Source organism: Lissotriton helveticus, chromosome 2_1, assembly GCF_964261635.1.
Source record: "Lissotriton helveticus chromosome 2_1, aLisHel1.1, whole genome shotgun sequence".
Classification (NCBI taxonomy): domain Eukaryota; kingdom Metazoa; phylum Chordata; class Amphibia; order Caudata; family Salamandridae; genus Lissotriton; species Lissotriton helveticus.
This window is the reverse complement of record NC_136059.1, coordinates 2,023,544,995-2,023,572,691: the sequence shown is the minus strand read 5'-3', so window position 1 is coordinate 2,023,572,691 and position 27,697 is coordinate 2,023,544,995.

Genomic DNA, 27,697 nt, shown 5'->3' with positions numbered 1-27,697 from the left:
TCCCCCTCTACAAACGCACCAGGGGGCTGCGTTGCAGAGAGGTGTAAAAAGGGGTGTGGCCTCATTACACCTCTCTGCAATGCAGCCCCCTGGCGCATACTGGAGATTCCTGGTGGGCTAGTTGGCCCCCAGGGACCCCCAGTATGCAAGGGGAATTAGTTCCCCCTCTGCAAATGCGCCCAGGGGCTGCGTTGCAGAGAGGTGTAAAAAGGGGCATGGCCTCATTACACCTCTCTGCAATGCAGCCTCCTGGCGCATACTGGAGGTTCCCGGTGGGCTAGTTGGCCCCCAGGGACCCCCAGTATGCAAGGGGACTTAATCCCCCAACTTAGAACACTCTACAGGGTGCGTTAGCACAGTGGTGAAGGTAGGGGGCGGGGCTTGCGGTGATGAGAGTGCAAACATGCCCTGAGGCGTGTTTTAAGTTGGGGAATTAATTCCCGTTCAATCCAGAGGTCCCCTAGGGGGCGACTAGTCCAACAGGTATCTCCAGTAAGCGCCACGGAGCTGTGTTGCAGAGTGTTGTAAAAAGGGGGCGTGCCCTTTGAACGACTGTCTGCAACACAGCTACTTGGCGAATACTGGAGGTACCTGGTAGGCTTGTTGGCTAACAGGGGACCTCAGGATTGAAGAGGAATTAATTCCCCAATCTAGCTCACTACTAAATTAACTGTACTTACCAGTAACTTGAATTTCCTTCCATAGGATATCATTACCTGCTATATAAAATATATATAAATTAAAAAAAATATTAAATAAAAAAAATATCTTACAATTTCAATATTTTTAAAAACATTTTTTTCAATTTATATAAAAAATGTGTAATGTAATTTAAAAAATAAAATATCTAAAAATAAATAGTTTAAAATAATGTAGTAAATCAGTATAAAAAAATATAACAATTAATACATTTAAAAATTATCACTTACAAAACCTTTGAAATTTACTGAAAAAACCATAGGTTTCAGCCATGTTATAGTTAAAAATAAGCATTTAAAAAACCTTAGAAATTCACTGAAAAAACTATAGGTTTCACACACGTTATAGATAGGAATTAGCATTTAAAAAACCTTAGAAATTCACAGAAAAACCATAGGTTTCACACATGTTATAGTTAGCTGGACATTTCACTCATACAAAACCATTGAAATTCCCCCGTTATAGTTAATTCGTTAATTCAGCTAACTATAACTCGCGCGCCCGCAATGCACTGCTGATGACACCAAATATTACATCACTCATGACATGGTCAGTGACAACACTAATGACATCACTGATGACATCTTAAATGACATCACTGATGACATCATCCTTGTGAAAGAGTGGCAGACCTCCTCTCAGCGTAATATAACTCTTGATACACACATTCAAAAATAGAAACTAAAGTTTTCAAACAAATGGAGATACCAATTCCAGTTAGAACAACCTATTCAGTAATTCCAAAATCTACATACACATCCAGTCATTCACTAACAGTTCTATATATGTTATGTTATGTGTTATGTTATATTGGTATTTGTAGCGCGCACAATTACTCTTGAGTATCCTGGCGCCGAGCAATACTACATAGACAGCGAGAGAGAAGCGTTTTAGTAGGCCTGACTGAAGAGGTGGGTTTTGAGGAGTTTTTTAAAGCTTCTTAGGTCCAGAGTGTGGCGGAGTGTTAGTGGGAGGGAGTTCCAGAGAGTGGCTGCTTTCACCGAAAACGATTGGCCGCCCAGCCTGGTTCGTCGGAAATGTGGGATTGCCACCAGACGCTGGGAGGCCGACCTAAGTGATCGGCTGGGGATGTAAAAGGCCACTCTTTTCCTTAGGTAGGCGGGGCCAGTCTCATGCAGGGCTCTACGAGTTAGAACAAGGGCCTTAAACTGGACTCTTTGGGCCACCGGCAGCCAGTGGAGTGTGGCCAATTGAGATCTTATGCTGGTGCATTTAGGGATGCCCAACAGAAGTCTCGCAGCCGCGTTCTGGATAAGTTGCAACTTATTCACCAGAAATGAGGGGGAGCCCAGATAGAGAGCATTGGCGTAGTCCAGGCGGGACAGTATGAGGGCTCGGGCAACCGTCTCTTTTGCTGGTTAGGGAAGCAGAGGAAAGAATATGCCTAGTGATTTGAGGGTCCCAAAGCAGATGCCCGTAAGCCTTTTTATATGCTCTGAAAACCTTAAATCGTCATCAAACCAAATGCCAAGATTCTTGGCTGGGCCGCCCTCCGAAAGGGGACGTGGGAAATCAGGTGGCCATATTGATACTGTGAACATGGCAGGGAATTGCCCATATAGTATTATTTCGGATTTTCCTTCCTTGCATTTTAGTTTGGCCTGAGCCAGCCAAGTGAATACGGCAGCAAGGCATTTTTGTGCCGCGTCCGTTTCCACCATCGAGTTGCCCCAGGTGAACAGGAGCTGGGTGTCATCGGTGTAGGTCATAATTTTGGCACCCAGCTCTTCAGCCAGGAAGATCAGCGGGGTCATATAGATGTTAAAGAGGAGCGGGCTCAATGTTGAGCCCTGTGGGACCCCTGTTTGAACTTCCCTGGCTGAGGAGGAGTACGGGGGCATCCAGACTTGCTGGGAGCGGGAGTCTAGAAAAGATTCCAGCCAGGACCGCACTGACCCGGTGAGGCCGATGGATGTAAGGCGCGCCAGGAGGAGTTGGTGGGGAACCGTATCAAAGGCGGCAAAGAGGTCCAATAAAATCAGAGCTGCTCTGCCGCCCTTGTCCAGACATTCCCTAATGGCTTCTTCCACCTCAACTAGGGCCGTCTCTGTGCTGAAGGAGGCTCTGAAGCCTGACTGTGCCGGGTGGAGAGCCCCTGAGTCTTCCACAAAGGCGTTCAGCTGCCGAAAGGCGACCTTTTCGCAGACTTTGGCCAGTGCAGGAAGCAGGGAGATGGAATGATAGTTGGCTGCAATAAGTGGATCAGCCGATGTTTTTTTTAGGAGTGGCAGGAGTTTAGCTTGCTTCCTTTGCTTGGGCACCACTGCAGACTGCAGTGACCAATTGAGCATGGCTGTAACTTCTGACCCGACACAGTCTGCTATTCCAGCTAAAACTCTCGCCGGACAAGGGTCAGAGGGGGATCCGGATTTGAGTGATTTGAGGAGGGCAAGCATGTCCGATTGTTCGACCCCATCAAATTGGGGAAGGCTCCGGCTCCAAGCGGGACAGAACGTGCCGATAGGAGGACTTGAGGAGGCGTCACTCATGTCTAGGCCCTCCTCAATAAGTTTGATCTTGTTAATAAAAAAAGAGGAGAGCTCCTCACACCACCCTGCGGATACAGGGATCATTTTTTTTTCCGCCTGCAGCGACAAGAAGCTTTGGACAATGGCAAAGATTTCTTTGTCATTATTATCTGCCTTTATGATTCTGGTCGCAAAGTAATCGCCTTTAGCCGCCTTAACTGCAGTATAGTATTGCCTTTGGGATGAACGGAAGTTAGCTTTAGCTTGCGGGGAATAGGCAGTCCTCCAAAGCTGCTCAAACTTCTTGCAGGTCCTCTTCCGCTCTTTGAGCGCTGGTGTGTACCAGGGTTGAGAAGACAGTACACGCTTGGGGTTTTTGGATACAGGTTTAGAGATGGCCTTAACCCCCTGGCTGATCCAGGCGTTAAATAGGTCGACTTGCCCCTCTAGATCATTGGCAAGAGCCATCTGGGAGTGCGCTAGGGCCTCAGTCAGACCAGGTATACTAATTGTCTGCACTAGGGGGCCTGCCGAAGGAAGAGGGTGGCGAGATGGCAGGACGATAGCCCAGGAAAAGTTAATCACAGCATGGTCTGACCATGTGACCGGCAGGGGATCTTTAATATCTAGTGCAAAATTGGAGCACACCAGATCTAACACATGCCCTCGAGAGTGCGTGGGTTTGGAAATCCACTGTGTCAGCTGAGTTACCCCCAAGAGGTCTTGAAGGGCCAGTGTCTCCGGCGAACTGGGAGAGTCTAAATGTATATTGAAATCTCCGAGAAGGAGAAATTTCGGAAAACTTAGCACACGTTCCGCCAGTGCTTCTCCTAGGGAGCTGAGAAAGGAGTCGATCTGCCCAGGTGGTCTGTAGATCAAGGTTCCCCCTAGCGTAAAGTGAGGAGTCAAAATGAAGGAGAAGTCAAAGGCTTCTCCATCCAGCACGTTAATAGATTTATCACAGGTAAATGCCCACGATTCCCTGAACACCACTGCGGTGCCGCCGCCTCTACTTGAGGTACGATCGGCCCTAGCTAGGCGGAAGCCGCGTGGGACCGCCAGTTCTACCACCGGGGCGCAAGATTCCCTGAACCACGTTTCCGTGACAAACAGGATGTCCAGGTTGTGGTCGGAAATGAGCTCATAAATATTATCAGCCTGTTTAACCATCGAGCGTGCATTAATGAGGGCGGCCCTAATCCATAGCACTTTCACTCATACATGTACTCACTCATCATATGTACTCATACACCTGTACATCTTATTACACACGGACACTCATCTATAGAGTTACTCACACACAAACTCACACATGCAAATAAACTATCAAACATCCATTTACTTGCATATACAGCTATACACCCACCACTACACTTACTTCTACAAAATCGTACACATACTTACTCTCTTAAACAATCACTTATAGAAACACATACTTTTTATACAGGAACTCTTACAATCTCTCGCTCTCACATATACTCACTTATATACATCAATACTCACATATACTAGTTTAACACATATGTAGTTACTCATAAAGATACTATTGAGACAGTGATTCACTCACTAACACACCCATACACACACTCATCCACCCATACAGTCCTGCACACATGCTGTCTTCAAAACACATACAAACAGTGAGTCGCCCATTAATGTATCTATGCGGTAAGTAATACCCCCCACCAAACCATACAAACACTCATACTGATACTCTAAAAACCAACTAATAACCCATATCGACACTCATGTAGCTAGTCACCAACCTATGCAGCCACTTATACACAAAGTGAGACACTGATACAGATATTTACATATTTAAACATTACTCGCTAATACATGTATTCACTAAGATACACTTAATAAGTCAGTTATACAATAATTTTTACAAAAAAAACATCCATTTAGACACTTATTTACACATTTTTTCTTACATCGACCTTCAAATATACATATATAAAACATATTTATTTTTCAGAAAGACATACATTCACTGGATGATGTCATCAGTGATGTCATCAGTGATGTAATTTGAGATGTCATCAGTGATGTCATGAGTGATGTCATCGACCATGTCATGAGTGATGTAATATGTGACGTCATCAGCAGTTCATTGTGGGCGCACGAGTTATAGTTAGCTGAATTAACTATAACGGGGGAATTTCAATGGTTTTGTATGAGTGAAATGTCCAGCTAACTATAACATGTGTGAAACCTATGGTTTTTTCAGTGAATTTCTAAGGTTTTTTAAATGCTAATTCCTAACTATAACGTGTGTGAAACCTATAGTTTTTTCAGTGAATTTCTAAAGTTTTTTAAATGCTAATTTTTAACTATAACATGGCTGAAACCTATGGTTTTTTCAGTGAATTTCTAAGGTTTTTTAAATGCTAATTTTTAACTATAACGTGCCTGAAACCTATATTTTTTCAGTGAATATATATATATATATATATATATATATATATATATATATATATATATATATATATATTATATATTATATATATACTCCTTGAGGAAGATGGCGAATCCTCTGTGAGAAGAAATATAGAGGCAAATAACTAACTAATAGTTCACGTAGCGCAGTGCAGCAAAGCAAGCTGCTACACAGTGTTGTGTAGACAAGTAAGAGCTGAACGGCACCATATGTACCAAGACATGCCACTGCTCAGCTTCCTCTATGCAGCAGTGTACTTGTGGCTGTCTAGTGCTAATTCAGGCCCCCCCTAAGCCTGGTTGTAAGGATGTCTGCGTTACAGGCAGGATTGTTTTATTGCAGGAAGGGGCACCTTCCTGCAAAAAAACAATCCTTACAGGCCTATTCCTCTTTCTGTGTGCCCTATTGAATCCAGCAAACTTGTAAAGAGGAAGTAATGTGAAAAAAAGAAAATAGTTCTCCTTGTTACACCTCTATTGGGGTAGGTGCACCATTTTGGTGCAAACCCAGATTAACAAGTGTTTGTAAATGTGGGTTTGAGTCAAAATACATAGGTGGATGCACTGGAATGCCCATGCTCCACCCATGTAACTCCTACCTGATGTAGAGTAGTACAAGGCAGTGCTATGCACCTTGTTGCTCTTATTAGTATTAACTAAACCTTACAAAGCCACACAAATCAACTTTGAGTGACTTAATAAATGCCAAAATTAATTTTGCATCAAGGCTACGCCACAATGTGATGCAACTCTGATGTAAAATCATAGTAAATCTGGGCAATGGTCTGCTTCCATTAGCCCCAATAGGTGGCGGCAGGTCATACAAAAATTGTATCACTTTGTTCTCGCATTAATATAGAGCTCTATACGTTCGATGAACTGCCCAAATGCATTGGCAGGCTTGTAGCAACCTACTTAGTGAGTTTTACTCCATTGGAAGACCGTGGTTTTGCAGTGTTGTCTATGTGGAAAATTAGTTGAGGTGTGCATATTAAGCAAAGAGTTGCTTTTGAGTTTTAATATGGTAGAGAGCAGAGGAATGAGAGAGAAACTATGTAGCTTTATAAAATAGTTGTGTGTGGTTGGAAGGCTGCTGCTTGTGGGAATGTCATATGTGGAAAGTTGCTACTCAGGTGAGGCAGAAGTTGTGCAGCTGCTCTTAGGCTTGGTGTGAACTAAAGGTGAGTGATAGATGCAGATATGATTTTGTGTGTCATGTTTTTGAGTATGATTTGATTTTTGTGTTGCTAAAGTCATGAGTCATTTGCTGTGCATTTCATCCTTGTGTGGGATAATGGTTCTTGCTCTTGGGGAAAACCAATCATCAATTTCTTGGTAAGAGCCAGGTCTTTACTACCATACTGTGTTCGAAGCGATCGTGGATGTTTCTTGTCTTTTCTGGTCAGAAGTTTCTTAGTTTTTCTTCCTGTACCGAGAAGAAGTGGCTACAGATGCTCGCCTTCCTATAGGATAAGTTGAAGAGCAGAATTTTTTTTTTTTGGTATGTGTATCTTTGAGGTTTTATTTTTTAAATTATTTTTATAGTTTATTTATGAGTTTCACAATTTAAACACAAATACATCATAAATGTTACCCTACCACATCTTATATATAGTATATCATTGTGAATGGCGCCCGTAAATCTTGGGGTCTCGATGCTGCAGGTAACTCCTCTACATATTTATCTAGTTGGTCTCTGCAGTACGTCACATCCACTAGCCATTGGCTAAATTTAGGTGCTGCATTTTTCTCCAAATTTAACGCAATTCTCCTTTTCGCTAATAACTAGGTCATCGCCACCGGTTGATGGCTGAGGGGTGTGATAGGCTTGCTCAGTATATGATGTACACTTATGTAAGTGAACACCTTGCACTGATCAAGACAACCCTAATCACCATAAGGTCTTATACAACCTTAGAAAGCGCTCTAAGTGGTAGCTTGGAGAGCAGCCTTCAGGCTTAGTCCAGAAGGAGTGTAAAGCACCTTGCTTTACCAGAACATAATATTATCAGTATAGAACAAATCAAAAAGAACTATACAGTGTATTTATAAAATATGTATTAATTTTAGGACACTCAATAACACATACAAATATCTCCTAGCCGGGGATATACACAATGCACACAATAGATTATAATAGAAACAGGTAAGTAGCACAGAAGACACAGTGGTCCCCAGGGGGAGACCAAACCACATACTAAAATAGTGGTATGCAACCACGACTCGAGGTAAGACAATACTCAGAAGATGTAGAAGTGCCGGAGACCCAAGGAATCACCCAAGGTGAGGATCTAGGAGCCCCACGGAGGATTTATGCTGTGTAGGAACACAACTGTTTCTCTGTACAAATCAATGTGGTTGCAATTTTAAAGAAGAAGGACCCTTCCCAGTGGACCAGGAAGAAACCCAGTGGAAGACAGAAGGCTGGAGAGACACCCCACCCATGGATACCTTAGGAACCAGGATACCTGCCCCAGGGGAGCCGGGTACCTAGTTGTGAAATGGTGTTGGAAACAGCTGTCGAATCCAATGGAGAACTTCAGAAAGATGCCACTGCTGGAGAAGGAAAAAGTGTCTGGTGGAACCCAAAGGTGGATTCAAGTCGAGAAGTACCTGAAAGCAGAGGGGACAGAGTGTATGTTGCTTGGAAGTGACTAGGAGGCCTGGAAGACGAATGCCCACTGATGTTTAGTGCTGTAGGAGAGTTGACAGTGACCTTGGAACTGCAGCTGTGAGGACAAGTCAACACTGTGTAAGACCAGGAGCCATTCACAAGCTGTCCCACATCGAATGTCAAGAGTTGAGGGGTTGGTGTCCCTCAGGAGCACCAACAATCCTTGGCAACTGCAACAAATGTGGAAAGCGAAGAAGGTACAGTGTCATGGCCAGCAAGGTCCAGGAGACTCAACACAAGTAGGGGAGTCAGGGCAGGCCAAATAATTCAAAGGTGACCCTCAATAGGACCCTCAGGCCAGAGGCACTGGAATCGCAAGAGGACCTTGAGCAGCTCCCCAAAGAAGCAGCCCCATGAAGCAAGTGATGTGGTGAGGATGAAGATCTTCGTCACTGGAGATGCTTGAGGTTAGGGATTCTTGGAGCCTGAAGATCTTGGTGGAAGGAGGCCAACAAGCCTTTGCAACTGCAAGTAAACTAGACACACAAGGGTTCAGTTCTTGCAGCTCCAACGAGCGATAGTGGCCTCAAAGTTGGTGAGAGGACAGGGCAGGACTTGAGGGATGTGAAGAACTACCACCTATGTTGATGTGCCTTTTGGAGTCTGTGGGAGTTCAGGATCAGCAGACCTGTCAGCTTAGTTGCGGTGCCTGTAGATGTAGGGAAGTGACACATTCACTTCAAGGGAGATTTCTTCAGGTGTTTTAGTTGCTCACAGGCCTTGGAAGGTTTCCTGTATGGAGCACAGGCACAGACGTTGCAGCAGACGAGCAGGGTGAAGAGATCAGGAGCAGTAGGAGTCTTCCCGGTTGCAGCCTTGATACCCAGAGTGAAGTACAGCGAAAGCCAGAGTGCCCAGATGGTCGAAGTTGAAGTGGTGTCTGAATTGAATCGTGTCCCATGACGAATCTAAGGACCCACCCTCAGATAATTATTATTATTATTATTAAATGGGTTTTGTTAAGCGCAGACTACCCGGAGGCCTCGTAGCGCTGAGTATGACTGGGGGGCAAGTGAGGACAGTGAGATTTAAGTGAAGAGTATAATTTTTAGTTCCTTCCGGAATTTTAGAAGGTTAGGTTCGCTGCGCAGGGAGGTCGGCAGGGAGTTCCATGCCTTGGCCGCATTCCAGGAAAAGGAGCGGCCCCCCCATCTGGCACGTTTGACTTTGTTCTCAGTAGCCAAAAAGGCTGTACTAGAGCGCAGCGACCTGCAAGGGAGATATGGAGTAGCCAGCGAGCAGATCATTGCTGGTGCTTCCTTCCACATGGCCTTATGCATAAAGCACATTGATTTAAACAGTATTCTGGCCTTAATGGGCAGCCAGTGGAGTCTTTTTAGGGCAGCAGTCCCTGAGTCCCGCCTATTGAGGCCCAGCAGGAGGCGGGCTGCTGCGTTTTGCGTGACCTGGAGCTTCTTCGTTGTAGTGGCCGGAGCCCCTAGGTACAGCGCATTCCCATAGTCCAAACGGGACAGAATGATGGCTTGCACCATGATCCTGCGGGCTTGTGGGGGGAGAAGTGGTAATACTTTCCTAAGCATACGCATCAAGCCGAAGCAGGTGGCAGATATGATGGTTGCTTGGTGATTAAAATTAAGATTAGCATCAAGCCAGATGCCCAGGCTCTTTATATGCGGTTTGGACTGAGGCTGGGTGCCCATGCATGGGGGCCAGTCAGGCAATGGGCAGGGGATGTTTGGGTTCCAAAGAATCATGAGCTCCGTTTTATCGCCATTGAGTCTTAAATGGGAGGTGGCCATCCATTTATTGACTGCTACTAGACAGTTACTGAGATTAGGCGAGGAGGTGTTAGTTTGGTTCAGGGAGACGATCAATTGAGTATCGTCAGCGTATGTGACTAACTCCAGGCCAAATGAGTGGACAATGTCTGCCAGGGGGAGCATATATATGTTAAAAAAGGTGGGGCTCAAGGACGAGCCCTGAGGCACACCCTGAGCAAGAGGCCAGATTCTGGAGTGAGTAGTGCCCTCAACTACTCTAAATGAGCGGTTTTCTAGGAAAGATTGTAGCCATCGAATGGCTGTTCCTGTCACTCCTATTTGGTTAAGGCGGTGAATAAGGATGGTGGTGTTTACGGTGTCGAAGGCGGCACTAAGATCAAGCAAAATGATTGCTGTCGTGCCGCCTAAGTCCATCTGTTTCCTGGCTAACTCGGTCACTGTCAGAAGGGCCGCTTCCGTTCCCTACCTGGGGCGGAAACCTGCTTGGGAGTCGTGGAGTATACTATTTGATTCCAAATACTGTGTGAGAGATGTGTTGATATGTCTTTCGAGCAGTTTACTAACCCAGGGGAGCAGGGATATTGGGCGATAATTGGCCATGGTGTCTGGGTCTAAGGTGGGTTTTTTAAAAAGAGCTCGTACTTGCGCTTTTTTCCAGGCCGTGGGGACTATGCCAGTGGTGATGGAATTGTTAAGGATGTTGAGAATAACTGTTAGTATTGTGTCTGTAATCTTTTTTAAATGACATGGAGGTGCGGGATCACTTGGGGATCCAGATTTAACTTTTTTCATAGTGTGATCCAGAACGTCAGCTCCTACTAAGGGGAACTCTGCTAATTTATGGGGTGTGATGCAGGATGGCATAGCTCCTTCCAGGTCAGCTAGATTTGGTGCCACAAAGGCCGATGAGATTGTTTGTATTTTTTTATAGAAATATTCTGCCTGATTGTTGCATCGAAATTGTGCTTTACTGGGATCCGTGGGGGTGGACGGGGTGTCAATTAGAGATTTAGCAATTTGGAATATTTCTCTGGGACAATTGTGGGCGTTGTTGATTTTGTCTTCAAAGAAACGGGCCTTGGTTGAGTTAATCTCGGTTTTGTACTCTTTTATAGCATCATGGTGGTTTACTTTATCTGAGTTGCTGCGAGATTCCCTCCAGGTTCTTTCTAGCTTCCTACAATGTCTTTTCATTTCTTTAAGTTTGGGAGTGTACCATGGTGATTCCTTGGATTTAGTCTTTTCTTTTAGGGTTGTTTGCGGTAACACAGAGTCAAGGGCCTTGGATATCCAAAGGGAGTAGTTGTCATACAATAGTGTTGGGTCGTCTTTTGTTTGTGGGATGGTGGCGAGCAAAGCATCTGTCCACCTGTCGACAGAGAGTTTAGTCCATTCTCTCCCCTGGAGCGATGTACGCGGGGTTAGCGGGGCAGAGGCGGTGTGTTGCCACCGTAGGGGGACCAAGTGGTGGTCAGACCATGTGAGGGCCATGGGGGTCCCTACTACCAGTCTGTGGTTGTTACTAAACACTCCGTCCACAAGATGGCCTTTCTCGTGAGTGGATTCGAAGCCCTTCTGAATGAGTTGGATGGCTTCCAGATTATCTAGCAAGGCTTTGGTTGAGGGGTCATCTGGGTTATCCAGGTGGATGTTAACGTCACCTAATATGGTGAAGTGTGAGCTAGTGACAGCTAGTTCAGCGACTTTGAGTTGTAAGGAGTCGAGGAATTCTCCCATTTAGTTTGGGGGGCGATAAATAAGTATGCCTGAAAAGGTCGCCGTAGGTGATAGATCAAGGGCGAACTGCATACTTTCGCAGTTTGATATTGAGCCTGTATTAGTCCTACATTGGTATTGATTTTTATAAAGGATACCTATTCCTCCTCCTCTGCCCTCCGGCCTGTCGACTCTTTGGAGTAGATATCCCTGTTGCAGGAGGAAGGTGATATCAGGGTCTGATGCCTCTTTGAGCCATGTCTCTGTGAGAAAAATGGCATCGGGGCTAATGTCCTCTAAAATAAGCGACATTTGAACCGCGTGTTTAGTAAGCGAGCGGCAGTTTAGCAGAATTATTTGGTATGTTTTGGCAGGTTGTGAGTGCTTTGCCTGGCACGTAGGGCGGTATCTGCAGTGGGTACATGCGCTGGTTGAGTTGCCGAGTACAATAGAGTGTAGGCAGCTGTCGGGGATAGGCGGCATGAGTTTGATCAGGGTTTGGGAGTCGTACGTGATTGTGGTGGCATGGTTTGGGGTTGGTTGGACAGAGGGTGTGGCCCCTTGCCCCGGTCGGCCGCGGACGGGCGCAGACGGGCAGGACTTTGGCACGACTTCGGTGCGAAGTCGGCGCTCCCGCTGCGCTCGTCCGCTGCGCTTCCTCCACAGTGCCATTTATACAGGGGAGGGGGATACACTGTACCGCTAACCTGCCTGTTCAGCAGCAGGTCAGGGCGGAAGTGAGGTTTCCGAGTTGGGTGCCGGAAATGGTGTTGCTGTGAGCCCGCCGCTCTAACGGCACAAGCCGCGGCGGAACGAAGCCCAGTACAGGGTAAGTGAATACAATTTTAATTAAGCGTTGCACCGAGAGGCGGTGTTTGTGCAAAATGGCAAATATTAAAAGTTCTCATCAAGTTTTAAAATCACAAGCGTTGCGCCGAGGGGCGATTGGTTTTAGCTACACAGGTTAAGTAAACAATTTTAAAAATTGGCATTTACAATTTCTAATTGCCTGCGTGGAGCCTACACGGCCTTCTCTTGCCACCAGTCAGCCCAGAGTGAGAGCTGCCGAGGTCTTAAGTACCGGTGGCACTAGCATTCACTGTACCGCTAACCTGCCTGTTCAGCAGCAGGTCAGGCCGGAAGTGAGGTTTCCGAGTTGGGTGCCGGAAATGGTGTTGCTGTGGGCCCGCCGCTCTAACGGCACAAGCCGCGGCGGAACGAAGCCCAGTACAGGGTAAGTGAATACAATTTCAATTAAGCGTTGCACCGAGAGGCGGTGTTTGTGCAAAGTGGCAAATATTAAAAGTTCTCATCAAGTTTTAAAATCGCAAGCGTTGCGCCGAGGGGCGATTGGTTTTAGCTACACAGGTTAAGTAAACAATTTTAAAAATTGGCATTTACAATTTCTAATTGCCTGCGTGGAGCCTACACGGCCTTCTCTTGCCGCCAGTCAGCCCAGAGTGAGAGCTGCCGAGGTCTTAAGTACCGGTGGCACTAGCATTCACTGTACCGCTAACCTGCCTGTTCAGCAGCAGGTCAGGGCGGAAGTGAGGTTTCCGAGTTCGGTGCCGGAAATGGTGTTGCTGTGGGCCCGTCGCTCTAACGGCACAAGCCGCGGCGGAACGAAGCCCAGTACAGGGTAAGTGAATACAATTTCAATTAAGCGCTGCACCGAGAGGCGGTGTTTGTGCAAAGTGGCAAATATTAAAAGTTCTCATCAAGTTTTAAAATCACAAGCGTTGCGCCGAGGGGCGATTGGTTTTAGCTACACAGGTTAAGTAAACAATTTTAAAAATTGGCATTTACAATTTCTAATTGCCTGCGTGGAGCCTACACGGCCCTCTCTTGCCGCCAGTCAGCCCTTAATATCCTAAGGAAAGGTCTGGGACGATACAGGGTTCCCTCCCAGTGGAGTGGTTGGATAGTGGGGAGGATACTCCCATGTCCTTTGTCCACTTTTGTGCCAGAGCTGGAGCCAATGGCTCCCTGAGGTGGGTTGAACTGGACTATGCAAGGAGGGCTCCAAATGTGCCATTCAAGCAGACTGAGTAGTGCTGGCAAGTGATCCCATCCGGCCCTAAGACACTAAACCCTGTCTGGGAGGTAGTCACACCTCTCTGTGAAAGGATACCTATTGTTCTGCCATTCCTGCTGGAGCTTGACTCAGCAGCAGGAGGGCAGAATCATGTATCTGGTCAGTAGCAGCCATGTTGTGCTGTCCTGGTCTAGAAGACTGGTACCGGGAGCAATGAGGACCTAACGGATGACCTTTACTGTGCTTGGAATCATACCGCCCACAACATATACATTGTGAGGGTATTATTCCAACATGTTTGATACCAAACATTACAGGGTTTATTAAAGCCAGTTTCAAGATGGTCATCGCGTAGTGACACAGTGCCCCTCTATATGTTATATGGCTGTCCCACTGTTACAACTCGAGAGAATAGACTACGAAGGCTGCAGGGGTGTCCTGCTCATGCAGGCGCACCCTCAAACTTAGAACTGAGCACTCTGCCTTCAGCATTGCAAAGGCCTGCTGTAGGGGTGACTTTTAGGTTTTAAGTGCAGTGGCCCTATATATAGGGAACCTATATCTGTCATAAGTGGAGTTAGCACCAGCTTACACAGCCTGCAATGGCAGGCCTGTAGTGACAGTTTGACTGGTCTCCCCTAGGTGGCACAATACATGCTTAAGCCTTTGGCGGACCCCTGGGGTACCTATGCCCTGGGTACCTTAGTACCATATAACAGGTACTTATAAGGGTACCCCAGTATCCAATATGGGATGTACCTAAGCACTTACTATAGCATTTTGAGAGAGAGATCAGAGAGACTTGGGTCCTGATTAGCAGGATCCCAGTCAGACTAGTCAGAAACAGCGTAGCACCAGACAAAAAGTGGGGGTAACCATGAAAGCAGATCCTACTTTCCTACACAATTGTAGAGCATTGGCAAGGCCCAGCAGGCAACGATGTGGCGTGCATTGCACCGACTCCATTACTATAGTTGAGAGGGCCTGCGTTTCTTGTTTCCAAACTGCTGAACTCTATCACATTCCCAGGCCAAGTCAGCATCAAGGGCTCTGCATTGTATACACTGGGTGGACTCACGCAGTACGTATCTGTGCAGCTGCAATGGTGAGTGATATAGTTGCTGTAGATATTTTAAATGTTTAATCCTTAAATTGCAGTTAGTAGTTAAACGGCCTGTGAGTGCACAACAGAATGTTCAGTCCTCAAGTGATAGTGGCGGGATTAACACTTTGCTCCACCTATCCATCTATAACCTAGGTAACACTTTTTTGTGTGAGCTACTTGTGAGTTTCATGGGTGGTGGGTCCCTAAATTGGGGCTTTAGCATCTTTAGTGCTTCTCGTAATCTGAAGTACGTGAACACCAATAGTGGTGTACTGCGCTACGCAAATAAAATGATATCCAACGATATGAAAGGCATCTTTCTTTGTCACCAAGCATACTTCTGTCAGAATGGCAAATGATTTGGGTTCCCATATCTTTGAGGTGTTATAAAATGAAGGTTGGAAAATTGCTATATGTGGACCCTTGCACAATGAAGGATGCCTTTACAGATGAGCACCTGATCATGGAAAGGCAGTGCTGCACTTGATGTGCTAATATGTTGTGGTCATAAACAAAGTTCAGGAATCAGTATTGTTCTGTTGCTGCAGTTTGGATTCTTTGAAGTCTTCAGAGTTGATGGACAGAGACCTGTTGGTAGAACTTATTTGTGTAGTATGGACAAGAATGTAAAGCTTGGTGTGGAAAGATACATTAAAGAGAGCATGTGTGAAACATGCTTCTTATGACTTGATTCACATGAAGGCTTAGCAATTGTCCAGGATCCATGATCGCTGACATGTTTCTCGCTTCTGTAGATCTCTTATGGTGGGCTAATGTCCTGGTGCCTGATGGTTCTAGGCTGGTAGGTCTTCTATTTTTCCCATATCAGAGTCATGGTTTTGAATGGTTTCAGTTTCATTTGGACAGTCACCTGGTTGCTGGTTCCAAAGAAATTGCCTACTCATGATTTGCCTGTTAATTGTGACTTCAACTACAGGATGAAATGTGTGACTGCGAAATTGTAGCATGTTAGGATGAAGGACTTGATGAGTTCTGGTTGCTGGCTCAGATATATGTTGGAGGGGAGTCAGGAAATAATTGACCCTTAAAGAAATCCAAAGTCATTTTTGACAGGATCTAACCTGAAAAGGGTCTGTGAGATGTTGTAACATCGGCAGAGAGTTCAGAGGTATGCATTATGAGGTATTATAAGTAATGGGAGACAAATAGATTTATAAGTCCTATAGGTCAGCATATTTCCCATGCTACTGTTCTCACCACAACAGTGTTATCGCACATACTTATTTACACCACATGAGAATCAGTACAAATGGATACATTGCCTTGCTCAATGGTCATTGTGTACTGCTCTATCCAGAGAGAAAAATATTGATGAAAGTTGGAGTCTTTCTCAGACAAAGGCTGTGTTTATGCATGTCATGATGTAGTCAGTTTGGGTGAGGTATGCAGCTTCTACATCTAATCTTTCCTAGTGGCAGATTTCTGGCTACTAGCAGTTAGGCATGGTTACATAGAGAATGTTGATGTGTATGAAATCATGGGAAACAAAAGAAAACATGGAAACCCAGTTTTAAGGAAAGACAACTTAAGGAAGTACAAAAAACAGAAAATTAAAGTAAACTTTTCGAAGAAAAAATATTTTTACAGACAAATCCAAAATTACATTCAATTTGGGTTGGGTTTAGGGCTACTGTTGGGTTTTTGGGTTCAGGGATGGGTAATGTTTAGGGTGTTGAGGGGTTTGTAGGGGTCATGAATAATTAGAGTTCAGGAATAGAAAGGGTTTTTAAGGTTCAGAGATGGGTGGAGTGTAGGGCAGGTGGAAGAATTTTATGGTTCATGGATGAGTGTTTTTAGGTGTGTGAGGTGTTTTTAGGTTTTAGGGATGGGTGGAGTGTAAGGGTGTTGAGGGGTTTTAGGGTTCATGGGTGGGGGAGTTTATGGCTGGTGAGAGTTTTTAAGGTTCAGTTATGGGTAGCGGCTGGGGTGGTGAAAAGTGTTTAGGATTCATGATGGGGTGGAGTTAAGCGTGGTAGGGGGTTTAAGAATGAAATTGATGTAGTGGAAATGGGTGAAATTTTGATGTAGAAAGGGGCTTTTAGAGTTCAGGGATGGATAGTTTAGGATGATGAGAAGTTCTTTGGATCATGAATAGCTGCTATTTAAGTATGTGATGGTTTTTAGGGGTCAGGTATGGGTGGAGTTTGGGTGTTCTGAGATGTTTTAAGGGGTATATGATGGGTGGGGTTTAATCATAGAAAGGGGATGTTATCGTTCAGTAATGGGTGAATTTAGGGGTAGTGAGTGATTTTATGGTTCAGGGATGGTGGATTTGTGGGGTAGAAAAGTTTAGATGACAAGATTTCTCAGTAATGGTCACACACTGAATTAAATATCTCCCCCAAAACTGTTTCTGAAAGTAAGACCTGAGCTGGAAGCTGAGACTGTCTACGACATCCAGATCGGGAGGATGACAGTGCCTGGCATCACGGCTTCAGTCTGAGGTCGCTGGGTCCTTCTCCCCTAGACCCACGCCACAAGGTACTGTTGTTGTGGAGAACATCGTGACTGGTACCAAAGGGTTTTGTGTGCCCTTTGGGCACCTACTGCTGGGTGCAGGGAGCTATGGCAGCTCACATCTCCGCATGAAGGAAAACATTTCTCCAGACTTGGAAATGCGCCAGCTTCCTGGGTCACAATCCTTTGTCCACTGGGGCAAAGTGATCCCACACTCATGCAGGTGGCATTGAGTAACTGGATGTCTAATCCAAAAAACAAAGCTGAGTAACTGTTTATTTCTGCTTTCGGTCGATCCAACCTTCTGATTAATATGTCGCCAGTAGGGGGAACGTGTATCATTGGCTGGGGTAGTTCAGTGACTGAAAGGACTGGGACACAAGTCGTAGTCAAAGACCTGTGATTTCTTGACCATGGCAAACGTTGGGGTGTGCAATATTGGGCATGTTGTGTTTGTTGACTACCTCTGAACAGAGCATTTATGGTTATGCTGTTCTTCTGCTAATGGGAAAGTTTGACAATTGCTCACCATTGCAAAGTATATATCATGTTGATTTCAATGTGTGTGTGTGTGTAATACAAAGACCAGTATTTTATATATACTGTGTGGAGTTTTTTTATAGCATACCCAATGTGTTGCGAGGGTGGTGTTGTGCCAAAAGTTTACACACTGACCCTGAGGATAAGCCTGACTGATCTGTGCCAAGCTACCCAAGGGTGTGCACAAGTTATCAGACATGTGTCTTGTACTCATGCTATCTAGAACAGGGAATTTCAAATGGCTTTGATGTGTCACAGCCAGCAGGAAACCCATTGGTCAAACAAGAATCTTGTAAGTTGCGTCTGTGTTGGGTACTGGGACACACACGGAACAAGGACAGTTTATCCTGACTTAGCACAGGTGCATAGGAAAGCGAAGAATGATCAGTTCAAATGCAAACAAATGTACGGCAGAGACAAGAAGGTGAGAGAAGTTCAATTTCAGGTGGGAGTTGTGGTCAAGGTTAGGAGACCAATGGGTGCCAAGAACAATTCTTAATTCTTTCCTAAGGCACATATAATCAAGGTAGAAAAACATACAGTCTTGGTAGAAAATGGAAAGTGGTGGAACAAAAGGAGTGTAGCTAAGTTGATGACAAGGGCCATGAGGGGGTAGGTAACAGCTAGGAGAGCTCTCAAACAGAAGGGTGGTGGTTGTTCCAGCAGGGTGTACCCAGACATAACATACAATATCAGTTGGATGAAGGCTGTATGACAGCTTTGGGTGCAGGTGGCATGACTGAGGATGCTGCTGTCAGGGTGCACAAGGAGCATTTATTCGGGTTGTACAATGGAATATTCGGTTTTCTCAAGGGAAAACAGGAGACAGGTGCAACCACCCAACTATATAAAAGATTATGTGTTCGGGTGACTTGAGTAGTAATGGGTTTATTTGTTCTTTTCTTGCCTTGCATGGTGTGAAGTCCAGTTGTGTGTTTCATCTTTGTCCCTATGCTGGCTGTGGCTATGTTTTGGTTTGCTACAATGTTTGGTTTGCATAGCCAATTTTGTTTGTCTATTTGTGTTGTACCTCACCTTAGTCTGAGTTTTGTCTGTCTTTAGGCAGTGGTGGCTTCTATTTACCAGGGGTGGTAGGGCGGGGAGAATGGGAGGGTTGTAAATAAAAAATCAAATTAAAAAATCCCACTAACCTTTAGGCCAGCCACCCGGCTAGCCGCCGCCTCTCAGTCCGCTCGCCGCCGCCATTGCCTCTTGCTCCTGGAAGCAGGAACAGGAAGAACCCAGGCTCCTGATTCCCCTACCCAATTACAATGCTGCAATGCAGCACTGTGATTGGTCTGAGCACTGTGGATCGACGCTCAAGCAGGGAATGGGAGCCTGGTGCATGTTCAGCAACCAGGTTGTAATGCAGCCTGGGTGTAGAACAGGCAAAGTGTGTATGACGGTTTGGCCAGTTCGAGTGGGCCGGTCAAATCGTCATTGTGCCTATTGGAGGGGTTAAACCACTCCTCCCCTGCTCCAGCAGTCCAGCTCCGCCTGCACCAGGAAAGAAAAACTAAAATGATAATAATGATTTTTTATCATTTTAGTTTTCTTTAACCACTGCTCACAGAGTAGTGGAGCGATGCTCCTCCGCCCTAGCGGAGGAGCAGCCACTGTCTTTAGGTTAGATTCATTGTTGTTCACAAAGGGGTTAGATCTGCTGTGTTTTGAGCATAGCTAAGATGTGGAATGTAGCCAAGGGGTGGAATGTGTGCACTCGAGCAAGGGGTGGAACATGGGCATTAGAATGTAGGCATTGATAATTCCTGTCTGAAGTTCCAGGTGAGTCAATTGCCGGCTGAGGCCTGGAGCTGTTGGTAGTAATTTTTGTTATGCTGTCTGGCTTCAAGAAGAATAACAAATACACGTCTATACTTCAAACTTCATCTGTGTTCCTGGGTCTGTCTGTGCCACTCAGAGGAACCCAGCAGCTTGTCCGTTCAGACATTTTCAAGAAATTGGCATTAAAGAGGGAATTGTTTTGTGCAAGGAGGTGTAGAAAGTTGGGATGTTCTTGTCCTAACCATTTGGTGAATGCAGCTTATTTCTGGGTCACATGACGGCGTAATTGGCAGCTGACCTTTGCATATTCCTCCAAGACAGTATCACAACAGCGGTTTTTGAGTGTTGGCAGGATGGCCAGTTCTAGCTTAATGAGAAGGTGGAGCTGTCACCTACCACACTCGCACTTTGAAGGCACTAGCCCAGTACACTCACAAAGGGATTCACACTAGCCTATTGCACCCCCAGACAGACTAGGACCAGGGCAGGGTGGGCAGAAAAGTCCAGGCACCACCGCAGGGAGAAACTCCAGAAGCTTCTTCTTCTTCAAAGTAGGCACCAGGGATAAATATTGGACCCTCAGACCAAACTCTTCAGTACACTACTGAACCTGTGGATATTTCAGGAGAAAGACACCTGTAGGGACCGGTAGACCTTGCGGAGTTTCACTTACTCACATCGTGAGATTTGCACTTCACGCTACATCATCGATAGCCCGCGGTGACTGCAATGCCCAACAGGAACTTCACACTACAGCTGAGACACCTGGCCTGCTCTTTGCGCTACAGCGACACTCTACTTGGCCCTTAGGGCCTCCTCTGCCTCTCACTGAAGTCTTCGCACTGGACTTTAGAAGGTAACTTTTTCAGCTGGACTAACCTTGTCCTGGTATTTGGTCCACGCTCCTTCACAGTTGGCCTGAATGTGAGCCTTTCACCCGGTCTTCTACATCCAGATAACAGCAAGTGGTGCTTTGTGCTTTTAGGCGCTATACTTACCTTAATTCTTTGCATATATCTGGTTCTACTAATAGGATTTTTTGTCCTTTTGGTGTTAAATAATTGATTAAGGTTTTCTCTATTTTTCTAAATTAATTTGAGATTTTTCTTGTGTTGTACTGTCCCTATATTACCATGGGCGTGCTGCATAAATACTTTTCATATTGCCTCTATTTTAAAATTGACTGCTTTTGTGCCAAGGATTGTGGCTGTTGCTTGAGAAGTACTCACACCCCCTTCAACCAACAACCCAATTTCTCACAAAATTACTTATTGTATATTTCAAAAGGGAATCTTTTGATTGATGTCATGGTCTTTTTACTTGAATTCACCCAAAGGATGGGTGCAGTGGACATAGGTCATGTTCGAAGAGCTGGTCACTGAACATCATTGAATAATATTCCTTCAGTGAATCTTTGCTGTGCAGGACTGAAAGCTGAGCGCATTATCAGTTTGACCCGACTTTTTAAAATGTGTCGAGAGTAAGAAATGTCCCACCTACAAACTGTCCTTGGAAGTGTGCTATAACCTACATTTAAAGACCCAGTAAAGACGAGTTACTTTGATCCTGGATACTCGTTTTATAAAAATGGCCTAAATTATGAAAGGGTGGGCCAAACTGGCCACGTTCTACCTGTGAGACAGCGATCTTACGTGGATCACCGTAAAAAGGTGCATCAAACAAATAATACATATATTAAATACATACTGACAGTTACATAAGAATTATTTATTCGTGCAATTGCGCCAAACTGGAAGATATGTACACGAAAACAGCCTAATATACGTCATTTAAGCCACTGAATCCTTACATTCATTTTACCTGAAATAGAAATTGGAATTTGTGGTTTAGCAACACCGGAGAGTGGTTTCTATGGCAACCATATCAAATTAATTGGAGCACACAGAAGGCTGTGCCCTGAACAGCATGCTTAGATCTTCACAGCGAATTTACTGCAAGACACAAAGGTTCTATGAAACGCATCCAGTTTTACAGCAAATCCACAGCAACAACCATTTCAACAATTTAAAAATAAAATCATAAGAAAAGACATTGGCACCCTTGAAGCTCCCACACATTCCTTAACACTGAGGTACTACAAAGCCACAGGCCCTTTCATTGTCAACAAGGAAGATATGCACGTTTTATCTATGAAATCTTGTTTCTGCTGCTCAAAAAGAATTGAACGTTGTTTTGCTGTTGCTGCTGTCGCTTTTGTTATTACTGTAGTATGGTAAGATAAATGACATGCTAACAGAAGTAATGGATGTTAACATAGGATGTGAGGGCTGTAATAATGGTTTTATTTTTCTATAATCTTGTGATAAATATATTTTATTAGTTGTTTGGTCATTTTTATATGTTAATTGCATGTTTACACCTGTTACGAATTATGATGAATCGATTCCTTGATACCATGCTATGGCTTCCTGGGTGTTCGGATACACTGTCTACGGCTTCTCTATCCCCAGCATTCCTGTCAATCTCTCCTAACCCTCGGGTGTAGTTACAAATGGTGAAGCAGGTGCAATGGGCAGAGGCATCGGGTTTTAGGGGCTAATTTCACTCAAATTATGACTGTCTTTTACTACCAAGTGGGGACATTCAACTGAAAGTGGCTAATTCTTTAAACCACTTCTTTGTTGGGTTGCATTATAGGCTACAGTCTTCCAGATTTATGCAAATGTAAGGTCGAAGTTCCAATCTTCAAGAGGGGTTATCTTACTGTGGTATATTTCATCCTGCTGGTCCCCTCAAGAATGTTTTAGTCTCTTGTACTATTCTCTTGTATTCTGTTAAAAATGCTGGGGCAGAGTTACAAGCCCCTTGTGCCACTTTTGCGTCACTTATTCCATGTTAAAAGTGGCGCAAAAGTGGGGCAAGGGTATTGTAAATCTGCCCCTCTATGATTTGGCTGACCTGGATTCTACATAGTTGGAGCGAGATGATGACTTTGTTTGGGGTTTGCTTAATAAAGCTCGTAACATATGTGTTATTACACCGGTGAAGCAACCAATAGCATGTTGCAGACCCCAACAGATCAGATATGTGTATGGATATTGGGTGGTGGTTCCGTGAGGCAGAGTGAACTGTTGCACATCAACAGTCAATCCCTACTGTGGGAATAGGTGTCTTGTGTGTGGCTGTCAGAGAGAAAAATATATACTTATTTAGTGTCTCCTGGAACTTGCTGGTTGGTGTTTCCACCAAGATGTGACATTGCTGGGCCAGACTCGTCGGTGGATCCAATACATAGGTCCCCTCTCTGACAGTCTGTGAGAGTAGAACAAAGTGTTGGAAATGGCAGGGGACCCCTCGTGGTAATAGCACCTGTAATTTGGACGCCTGCCCTGCACTTTGTGTTCCCTGATCTTCCAGACCTCTTCTCGCCGCACCCGCTTCACGGGTGCCGCATCGTAGGGACCGGCTGGTGGAGGCCGATTGTGGATCCTTGGAGTTGGAGTCGGAGGAACAGCAGTGACAGGAGGGAGGCGCTGCTCGGCAGGGACTCGCTCTCCCAGGATTCCCTGCACGGCCATAACCATCTGGTCTGCGCCCCCTGTCAGCCCCGCCCCCAAGACCGGTGAACTGACTTAAAAGTGCCGGACTTCCTCCTGTCAGCGGGACCCCTCGTGGTAATAGCACCTGTAATTTGGACGCCTGCCCTGCACTTTGTGTTCCCTGATCTTCCGGACCTCTTCTCGCCGCACCCGCATCGTAGGGACCGGCTGGTGGAGGCCGATTGTGGACCCTTGGAGTTGGAGTCAGAGGAACAGCAGCGACAGGGGAGAGGCGCTGCTCGGCAGGGACTCACTCTCCCAGGAGTCCCTGCACGGCCATAACCATCTGGTCTGCGCCCCCTGTCAGCCCCGCCCCCAAGACCGGTGAACTGACTTAAAAGTGCTGGACTTCCTCCTGTCAGCGGGACCCATCGTGGTAATAGCACCTGTAATTTGGACGCCTGCCCTGCATTTGTGTTCCCTGATCTTCCGGACCTCTTCTCGCCGCACCCGCTTTGCGGGTGCCGCATCGTAGGGACCGGCTGGTGGAGGCCGATTGTGGATCCTTGGAGTTGGAGTCGGAGGAACAGCAGCGACAGGGGAGAGGCGCTGCTCGGCAGGGACTCGCTCTCCCAGGAGTCCCTGCACGGCCATAACCATCTGGTCTGCGCCCCCTGTCAGCCCCGCCCCCAAGACGTCACCCCGCCTACATAATTGATTCAGTGTTCCGCGGCGCGGGACGAGCGCGGGACGAGGCGGGCGAAGCCCGGGCAAAGGGCGGGCCGTCTGTGGCCGTCCGGGGCTGTGCAGGGCTGGGCCGGGCCACCCCCCTGATATTCGGCTGACGGGATCCATGAACATGAGTACTGTGCTTAATACTCTGTCAGCTAGAGGAACCTCTTTCTGGACTCTGTAAGTAGCCCCTCTATTTGTCGGGACACTTATGCCAATGACAATCCGCTCGGGCAGGAGCTTGAGGGGGGGAGGCGGGGATGGTGTTGGATGTGTTACTGGGACTATGGACCGATTTATTACTCGTGTTGTTACGGTAATTGAAAAAGAAATCGCCATGACGGAACAGCGTCTTTCTGAGGATCCATTTGTACATAAACGCTCCTCATTCGGCATGCTGTCGTTAGCTCCCTCCCCGGCTCATGTAAACGTTCCTTTAGTTAATGTTCCTCTAGCTCATGTATCTGATCCCTTGGTAAATGCTTTCCCGGTCCTTGACCATCCGCGGGTTGTTGCGGTTAGGGCAAGTCTGGATCGGCTAGAGAGCTTGGTGGACGCGGTCTCGCTTGGCTGCAATGGAGCGTTGATGGAGCTTCTGCCTATTGAGACTTCTGTACTTGTGCCTCCTGCAGCTACCCTCCAGCGGCATGAGGACCCTATAGCCACTGCTGTGCCTTTACCATCGGCAGTAAATGGTTTATCCTCTAGCAAAAGGAAACGACCTGTCAGTATATGTAAGGGTAAATACCTGAAACCCCCCAAGAAACCAAGAAAAAATGGAAGCAGGGCGAGGATGACTAAAAAGGGCTCAGTCCCAGGTGCTAGCAGTCCCCAGGGGCGAAAGGGGGGAGTAGCTATTGGTGCTACTGCAGAGAAGTCTCCTGAGGTCTTGACACCCGACCCGGGTGAACCTGTTAAAGGCCCCTCCTTAGAGGCCCCATTGATCGCCCAGTTGGGAAAAATGATGGAAACATTGTTGATGCCGGTTATGGAGAGAGTAAAAGGGCTAACAGAGTGGCTAGATAGATTTGAGCAGGTCACTCTTGATAATTTCTTCTCTTTGAAGTCTTTTGTAAAACTCCATCTTAAAAATAGGGAGGACGGCCCAGTGAGGAATCTTCCCATTCAAGAGACACCGTCTACTTCAAAGCGTTCTAATCCCCCATGTGGGGCGGTGCCCGGGGTGGTTGAGGCAAATACCTTTGTTGCACCTACAGTGGCCCCTTCTGGGGCCGTCCCAAATTTGGAGGCGGTCGCAGTGGGTGTCCCGGTTCCATCTAGTATAACAGTGGCTAGTACTTCTCATCCGATGACAACAGTGAGGTCCGGAGACCCAGGGTCGACTGGCACTGCTACGAATAAAAAAGCTAGTAAGAGCAACTGCACTGGTGCAAATGACATAAAAACTGGCAAAACAATCCCAGTCCCAATCCCACACCAAAGAAGCTTCCCTGACACAGTAATTGCCCCTAATCCAAACCTGCCCCCTGACTGTCAGCCCTTTGTAGCAGTTCTTACTGGGGTCCCTGGGCTCATGCCAGGTAAACAGGAGTCTTTTGACGAATTTAGAAACAAAACGCTATTTTGGTTGAAGGAAAATAGACCTCTCCCTAACTTTTTGGGTGGTCGGGTAATTCATGTGAGGAGAGTTAGCTGGTTAGGCACTAGGCCAAAAGATATAATGGGGGACTGTATTATAGTCAACTTTGATGATCCCAGGGTAGCAAGCTATGTTTGTAATTTTGCCAATAGTGATGGTAGTATGAGTTCAAGTCCAGGAATTGGCACCCGTGACCTTAGCTTTTTTAATCCCTATGTAACGTCCATCCGGCCTGCCAGACCTACTACTAGGAAAGGATGGGTTGGCAGACAAACTCCCTATAACCTCCCTCAATATAGTTTGTCTCGCCAAAACCCATGCGCTTTTTCTAACTGGTCATGGCAGGACTGTTGACAAAATTGTTACCACCCTCGTCAGGAGTTGTCTGATGTATTAGTGGAGGAGGAAAGGTGTATTTTAGATTGTAAAGTGAAAGCTTTGGGGTCACTGTGTTATAACCCGTTGTCTCCTGATGGCCTTGCCCCTTCCTATCCTGGGGAGTCGATTGAGTACCTAAATCCTGGTGATCCCGTCCCTGATGCCCCCAACCAGCAGTTATTAGGGAATGCTGTTTTAGCCAATTCTTGTTTTTTGTTATGGCCTTCCTGCACAGAGGTCTTCTCTTGCTCTTGCCATGGCTGAGGTCGAGACCCTGAAGATAGTCAGCTGGAATATAGCGGGCATTTGGCGTAATCTGGATATACCCGAATGGAACTCTTTTATTGAGTCATTTGGGATATGCTTATTTCAGGAAACTTGGTGTGTGGAACCTCGATACAAGGTCGGTTATACTACCCACTTCGTTCCCGCAATCCCTTCCCCCTTTGGGAGTGGTCGCCCTTCAGGTGGGCTATTAATCTGGATAAGTATCTCACTGGGTTACCATATAACAAGTATGGATACCAAGTCTCCGGACCTACAGAGACTAGTAATTAGAGGGCCCTTAGGGGGGGGCGGTCCCTAGTGATCTTTAACGTTTATGCTAGATCCTCAAAAGGAAGTACGCCCTCATCGACTTTAACAGCCCTCGAGGGCGAACTCAGATCCGGTAGTGCAGACACATATATAATGATAGCAGGGGATTTCAATTGCACCTTTGAACCCCTAGCGGTGGATGATATTCTAGGCAGCCAGGAGGATGATGACAGGAGAGGTATACCTTCCCTCTCAATACCATCTATTAAAAGTTGGACCCAAAGAGCTATCCGTTTAAATGCCCTGACCCTGGAATATGGTGTCAGGGCAGCAAATGGACGGACAAAGTCGGATTCCTGTGGAGCTCACACCTTTAACAGGGTAGGCCATTCATCTCGAATTGACTATATCCCGTTGAATTTCAGACTCTGGGATTTTTTGTTGGATATGGCAGTTTTACCTCTAACTGACAGTGATCATAACCCGCTATCTTTGTCACTGTACCAATGTGGATGGGTGGGAAAAAATTGCAAGCACCCCAAGTCTGGAAGTCAACGAGCGAACTTCCCCCCTCGAACTGTGGGAGACGCCTAAAATGGGAAAAGGTTGCTCTTGATGAATGAAAGATTCTGGAAATAAGATCTATTATGGCCAGTGCCCTATCCAGCTTAGATACTGTTGCACTAAATCCCTATGAGGTTTCTACTCTATTTAGCAACACTACCAAAGCTTTAGGTGACCTTTTTATTATGCGGAACCCAGGCTATAGGGCCAACAGGATGGGGCGTCCTAAAGGTAACCCCGGCTGGTATTCTGCTTCCTGCCGAAGCGTCAAAAGAGATTTAATCATGGCGGTCAAAATTAAGGATAGTGGTTTAATTAGCACTGCCAGGAAGATGTATAGACGTGCTATTTGTATGGCGAAGAGAGAGTGGGAGAACCAGTTTTGGTGTGACCTAAAACTGGCTAGCGCTGGGAGGGACTCGAGGGGTTTCTGGGAATTAGTCAGAGCCAAGGACAAACCCATGGATTCCCTTGTAACATGTAATATCCCTGAGGTGTCATGGTTTAATCATTTTTCCAAACTGTATATTGTGGCATCGGGCGAGGGGGAAGATCCTACTGAAAATTTCTCAGTCGACTCTTTTGGGCTAGGTGAGGATCTTCTGTTTACAGGGAAGGAAGTAGAGGATGCAATTTCTTGTCTCATCCCAAATAAAGCTGCGGGGCTAGATGGCCTACCTGGGG